This window comes from Mustela erminea, chromosome 9, assembly GCF_009829155.1.
Source record: "Mustela erminea isolate mMusErm1 chromosome 9, mMusErm1.Pri, whole genome shotgun sequence".
NCBI lineage: Eukaryota > Metazoa > Chordata > Mammalia > Carnivora > Mustelidae > Mustela > Mustela erminea.
In genome coordinates this window covers 84,647,401-84,654,243 of record NC_045622.1, presented here as the reverse complement: position 1 = coordinate 84,654,243, position 6,843 = coordinate 84,647,401, and the positions used below count along the sequence as shown (strand labels likewise).

General features: G+C 35.8%; 1 protein-coding gene across 5 annotated transcripts in view; it reads left to right on the top strand.

Annotated features, from left to right (window-relative positions):
- The first annotated feature begins 1,496 nt into the window (after positions 1 to 1,496).
- Positions 1,497 to 6,843, top strand: part of CCDC73 (coiled-coil domain containing 73) — a 139,180-nt gene continuing 133,833 nt past the window's right edge. For 4 of the 5 annotated variants that reach the window (XM_032357595.1, XM_032357594.1, XM_032357592.1 and 1 more), the window contains exon 1: positions 1,497 to 1,561. The gene's annotated coding sequence lies outside the window, so the exon portion shown is untranslated. Of the gene's footprint in view, positions 1,562 to 1,706; positions 1,815 to 6,843 lie in introns of those variants that run through there. The other variant, XM_032357593.1, reaches the window with a different exon arrangement.

Below are 6,843 nucleotides of genomic sequence, written 5' to 3'. Positions count from 1 at the left end.
GAGCTCGGCTATAAACACCTTTGTAAAAATTGTTATTCTTCCTTCTCCTGTCTCTAGTTGATTATTCTCCTTGGAATGTTATCTCCAAAGTGGGATTTCTAGGTCGAAAGATACACTTAGTATTATTATTCTTGTTAACCTAATGATGAGGTTATTTTGAAAGTGATTAACTAAACTCTTATTTTAAAATAGGCACTTCAGTTGAAACCAGGGTATTTTCCATCGAACTAGACATATCTGTAGTGAATATTTTAGTAAAAGAGATAAAAAAATTCTGAAAATCATTTTAAACCTCTCCTTAGGAACAGGTTATATTTTATACTTACCAGTCATTGGAAAACTTGCATAGAATTAGAAGGGGAACAGAGGTCATTAAGTTGAACTTCTTAACTTCTTTATAAATTAGTTGCCTAATGCACAAAAAGTATAATAATATAATATATAATATGATAATATGATAAAAGGGTTGCTGTGGATAGTAAAAGGAGATGATATATGTAAAACACTTAACTCATTATCTGACACATAGTAAATTATCAGTAAATATTAGTCATTGTTAGAGTATAGCTGTTATAGTTAGCATACACCAAATTGAAAGGCTATATTTATTGACATTTATATGCCAGGCATTCTGAAGAATTTTGTATACAAAGCTGAACAAAGTAGTTTCTATTTTCATGGAGCTTATGTTCTAGAATATAGGCAATAAGCAGATAATAGACATAGCTCATGGATACTCTTTTCTAGAATATAGACAATAAACCATCTCTATAGAGACGGTTCTCTCTCTAGAGAAAAAAGAAGGCAGGGGTTGAGTATGTTTTATGGGTGTTACTTCTTTATAGAGAGTGTTTGGGGAAGTTCTCCTAATATGGTCACACCTGGAGGAAGACCTGAAAGAAGGGAGTCAGGGAAAAGAGTTCCAGATAGATTTGTATTGGATATATGATTAAATTTTTGAAGACAGGGATGATTTCTTTCAAATTTTGACAGGACAGCAAAAACTATGCAGGAGGCCTGAAATATCAGGTGCTGGAGTAGGTGTAATCATCAGTATGTTTGTTTGCTTATTTATTTTGATCATCAGTATATTTATAGCTATAGTTTTTCTCTTAATTCACTTAAAAAAAATCAACATTTAATTTTCTGTCACATGATTCAACATAAAAAGTATAAAAAGGCGTTCAGTGACGTCTTCTAGTCTTTCCTGTGCCCATCCACACAGTTCCCATTGTTCCCAACAGGTAACACATCAGATCTTTCTTTCTTCTTGCAAAGTTTTTTTTTTTTTTTTTTTTTTAAATACAGATAGATAAGCCAATAGGTATTTTCCTTAAACAAAGAAAAACCTTGAGCAATCAGAGAAACTTTGCAGAATCTTGTTTCTGTTTTTTTAAAAATTTTTTATTGTAACCGCAAATCACATTTTGCCCCGGGTGTATTTACGACCAGCTTCCGGCCTGGAAACCGGCAGTTCTCCTGGGTGGGAAAGGTGAACCGGAAGCTGTGGGAGTGAGAGGGCAGACAGCTGAGGTAACTGAGAGCCGTTTCTAGTTTGCAGGTGGGCTCTTCAGAAACCTTTCTAATCTTTACAACCAGCACCCATTTAAGGCTTTCACCAGCATTTCTAGCTGCCTGACCTGTCCTTCTCTGCGGGGCGGCGCAGTGGTTGACGTCCCCGGAAGTCTCCTGACTTGCGTTGGTGGCGTCTAGAATCTCCCACACACCGACCAGGGAGAGGCCTTCACCCCTGGACTTCATAGTCTTTGCTTGGGCTTCTCGCGGCTTTTCCTGAAGCGGTATCAAGGCTTCCGGTTGGTAAAGTGTCTTGTCTGTTCATTATAGAGACGCGCGGGAGCATCCTGTATGTGTGTTTTAGGTTTTGTTTGGTTTGTTTTTCGACCTCATGTTTGCATTAAGAATAAGTGTAATAATGTCGGGCATTCTTGTGAAGATTTTCAGGCACGACTGGTGCTTAAGGTTTGCACCATTTTGAAGTGAATCTCGGCTTTCTTTGGTGGATGTCACTTTGCAGAGTGTTTGAAGCATGGTTGCCGAAGTGTGTAAATCTGGGAGTTGCCCAAGTGTGTAAATCCTGGAGGAAAATTTTGCAAGTTTTCTTTATTCTTACAGTAATGGTATTCCTTCTGAAGAGCATTGCACAAACTGAAATGGAATTTCTCTGGGAGTAAAATGACTGGCTTGCCAATCCCCATAATGTTGAATTACAGATTTACTTTATTCATGTCATTGTTTTATCTTCCATTTACCTTTGTTTTTGGAAATCCTAAAGGTATTTATGGGAATCTTTGTAATCAGTAGTACACTTACTTAGAAAATGTGATTGTTCCATTAAGAATCTTCCACTTAGGGGCACCTGGGTGACTCAGTGGGTTAAAGTCTCTGCTTTCAGCTCAGGTCATGATCTCAGGGTCCTGGGATCAAGCCCCACATCGGGCGCTGCCTGTCAGGGAGCCTGCTTCCTCCTCTCTCTTTCTCTCTCTCTGCCTGCCGCTCTGCCTATTTGTGATCTCTGTCAAATAAATGGATAAAATCTTAAAAAAAAAAAAAAAGAATCTTCCACTTAGACTAATGAGATTCTTCTAATTTTGGTTATTTTGCTATTTTGCTTTAATGGTGATAAATGCCTATGGCTCTTTGTTTTGTATCTTGAAGGAAAAACCCTTATGAGTTATTCCAACCTGAAAATCAGCAAACATTCCCCGGGGGGCGGGGGTTTATTTTACAGTCTTTCACAATCGTCTTTTCCAGTCATGTCTTCAGCCAGTTTTTGTGTTCAAACCCTCCCTGCTTTCAGGGAGAACTTGAAGTAATTCTTGAGTTCCTTTTTAAAATCTATTTAATTTTTTTCTAAGGAATTATTTATGTATTTGAGAGAGAGAGAAAGAGAGAGAATGAATGCGAAATGGGGGAGGAGCAGAGGGAGAGAATCTCAGGCTGACTCCGTGCTGAGGCAGAGGCCTACCGGGGGCTTGATCCCAGGACCCTGAGATCATGACCTGAGCTGAAATCAAGAATTGGGTACTCAACCGACTGAGCCACCAGGTGCCCCACTAGTTCTTGAATTCTTAAAAATTCTATTCCCCACTCGATGGTTTATCAAGTGTGCTAATGTAAGTTGAGAGAGTATTTTAATTTTTATACTGTTTCATACCGTAGTATCAGGAAGGAACCTGTTTATCAGTTTTTATATCTTAATGCCCACTGGGTGGCAGCATAGCGTTTTTAGTTTCTTAGCGTTGGCTATGGATTTCATAACTACTGGTGTTATAACAGTGTTTTTCCGATAGTAACAGACATCTTTCATATTACATGCCAGGCACTGCACTAAATGCTTTATGAGCATTATTTTATTTAAAACTAAAAACAAAAACATAACAACAAAGAAACCAATACCATACTTGGTGACCTAAGTGTTTTCATTAGTCTCCTAGGCCATATTGAGGAAGCTGTGGAAAAGAGGTTAAATAATAATACAAGGCTGATAACTACACAGTCGGTAAGTGCTAGGGCCAGAATTGACGCACAGGTGCTTCAATACTCCTTCATGTAAATCAAATTAAGGTTACTGTTAAGTCTGACCAAACAGTGAAGAACTTGCAGTTAGGATGAGAAAGCTGTGGATATTATGAAAGAGGTAAGAACTGAATATCAGTTTCGTATAATGTACCTCAAGACAGTTGGGGGTGCTTGGTTTCCAACAAGAAGTATTTCCTAAATTGTGTTCTAAGGAACACTAGTCATGTGAGATGCTTCAGCAAAACGTTTCCTATGGCCAGAGATTTTTTTTTTTTTTGAAGATTTTATTTATTTGACAGAGAGAAAGAGAAATCAAAAGTAGGCAGAGAGAGAGAGAGAGAGAGAGAGAGAGAGAAGCAGGCTCCCTGCTGAGCAGAGGGGGCTCAATGCAGGGCTCTATCCCAGGACCCTGAGATCATGACCTGAGCCAAAGACAGAGGCTTAACCCACTAAGCTATGCAGGCACCCCAGTTAGAGACACTCTTACGGATTTATTAAAGGTTTTCAAAAGTCCCACAGTAAAGGAACCTGTTTAACCCAGCTCATAGCATTTTTGGAACTCCTTGCATTCTTAAACTTTCAGATTAGAGCCTACATTAAGAAATACATTTTACATGCAGTCCAGTATAAATGGATGTATACACCTGAAATACTGAATAAGACAGATGAAACATTTACTTACCTTTAGTATGAACAATTTACTTTTTTTTTATTTTTTCAAATCTATTTTCCTTTTTCTAGTCTATTTTTAAATGATAAGTATCTTTGTTGAAGATAACATGCTTCTATCACTCCTGGTAACACATTTCTTGTTGGGAAATTATCCTTTATAATCAATTCAAGCCAAGAATAAAGTAAGAACATGGAATAATTTCATGTGAGAATTGTTAGAATTTCCCAAAACACATTCTTTGGGACACATATTCCCCAGAATATTATTTTGCATTTTGAATTATCAAAAAAAAAAAAGGGTTTCATGATTAAGATAAACTTGTGAAATTGAGGTTAAACTTAAATGTGTTTTAACTATGCTAATGGTATCCTAATGGTAATCTCTAAGATGGGGAGTTAGTATGCAGCATTTCCCAGATTTATTTGACAGTGGAACCCATTTTTAGAGATGTATTTTGTGGACCTCATGCCCTCTAGACTTTGGAAAATGGTCATGTAGATAATTAAGGGAAAATGTTTTTGCTGTATGGACATTGTGTCAGAATTTTTACTATAAGTTTTTAATGTAATTTTCACAATTTATTCTATTTGCTAATATGGACATGACAGAAGGATGTCAGGAAGCTGTTCAGCCTTCTTAGTTTTCTTATGACCTATGGAATCTTTCTGTTAATAAGAAAAGCCTTTGAAAATCTCAGGCACTGATTAATATAAACTAAAGCTTTTATTTTCAGTTTAAATTCAGTAAGCAATAAATTTCCAGCTGTGTTAGAATCCCTCTTATTAGGATATTTTGAAAATTTACTCTTGTTTTTTTCCTATTTGGAAAAATTTGGAATTTAGTATAATTAAAGATTTTAAGTGGTTAAGAAATACTTAAAAGATTTTCTTACATTTTATGTATAAGGTGACAAAAATTAGTGTTTATGTATTTGATACAAAGATCTCTGTTATATTGCTTAGTTGAATTTATAGTACTCTAATTTTTTTTTTAAGATTTTATTTATTTATGAGAACACAAGCGGAGTGGGGGGAGGGAGAAGGCTCCCCGCTGAGCTCAATCCCAGGACCTTGGGATCATAACCTCAGCTGTGAAGGCAGATGCTTAACCGACTGAGCAACCCAGGTGCCCCAAATTTATGGTACTTTTAGTAGAGTATTTCATGTTTGGTTTCATATAATGATCCTTATGGAGAGAATTTCCAATTCTCTCATTTCCTTCATACATGTCAGACCATTCCTTCTTAGAATTTAAGTATTAAATTTCTAAAATTTATATATGAAATCCCTACTCCTTTTCTTAAAACAAGGAGAAATTTGCAAAGATTTTATTGAGAATTGAGAATATTTTAGTGTAAAATATTTTCTTTCAAGAAACTCAGTATTTTAATAATTATACATGATTTATAGTAATTTAAGAAATTACTTATCAGGGTCTCCCAAGTGCACTTCCCTCTGGAGCTTAATAAACCTTCTACAAACATCAATTCCTTAATGAAAAATAACATTTATGGCAGCATTATAAATTGACATAATAAAGTGCAAAATAATGGGAACAGACAATAAGAATGGAGCAATAAATACAATAATCGTGTGATATGGGTAACAAGTACAGTTCAGGAAAGGAGAAATGGTGTAAACTGGATTCATAAGAAAAGGATCACAGAGGAGATGAAATTCAATCTGATTTTTATATTGCATTTAAACAGGAAAGATAGAGGAAAATATTCTCTATAAGAGAGCAGAATATGTGAAGGTTTTAATTAGTTCAAGCTCCTGAACATGGACCTAAAGACCAAAGAACTGTGTGCTTCTCATGCCTCGTCTCTTCTTCCAGGCTTACATGGTAAACTCTAACCTTAAGCTGTTTTTAGTTCCTCATTTAAAATCATGTTGTGTCCATCTTTGCCTTTGCTTATGCTATTTTTCCCCTCTAAAGCACTTTTACCTCATTTTTCACTTTGCTAATTTCTTAACTTTTAAGATTTTTAAGCCCAGCATGGAGGTCACCACCCCCAGGAAGTCTCAGACTTTTCAATTCTTCCTTGATTTTTCCCTTGCTGGATTAGAAGCCCCTTCTTTCTGCTGTTATAGTGCTAGGGATCTCTACCATTGCACATGAACTTATTGTATTATAATTATTTTCATATATCTGTTACTCAGTACTCAACTCCTAGATGTCACTTCTTTGGTTATCCCCTCCTCACTTAATTCCTTGATCTTTACTGACTTCTTTCTGTAAAATGTAAAATGTTTCAATTTCTCTCTTTCCCTTCCCTTTCCTTGATTACTTATGACTTTAAACTATCTTCTATCTTCTTTCCTCCTCAGTTTGTGAAACCTGTTCAAAGACTTCTACGTTCTAAATCAGTGTGTGTCAGTAAGAGAACTACCCTCCTATCCTTCAACCAGGTTTGATTTTCCTTTGCTCAGGGTCTGTCTCAAAATCCTTTTTTGAGAACTATCTCTTGAGTTTTTCAAGAGATGAATTAAAACAGATTTTTACTGCTAGAAGTATTGCTAGACATCATTACTCCAATTTGCTATTGTACTTATAACTATTTGGTAATGAGATATGATATATATAAAAATTAACTTAGTTTAGTATATTTTATAGGTGAATAATTGAGG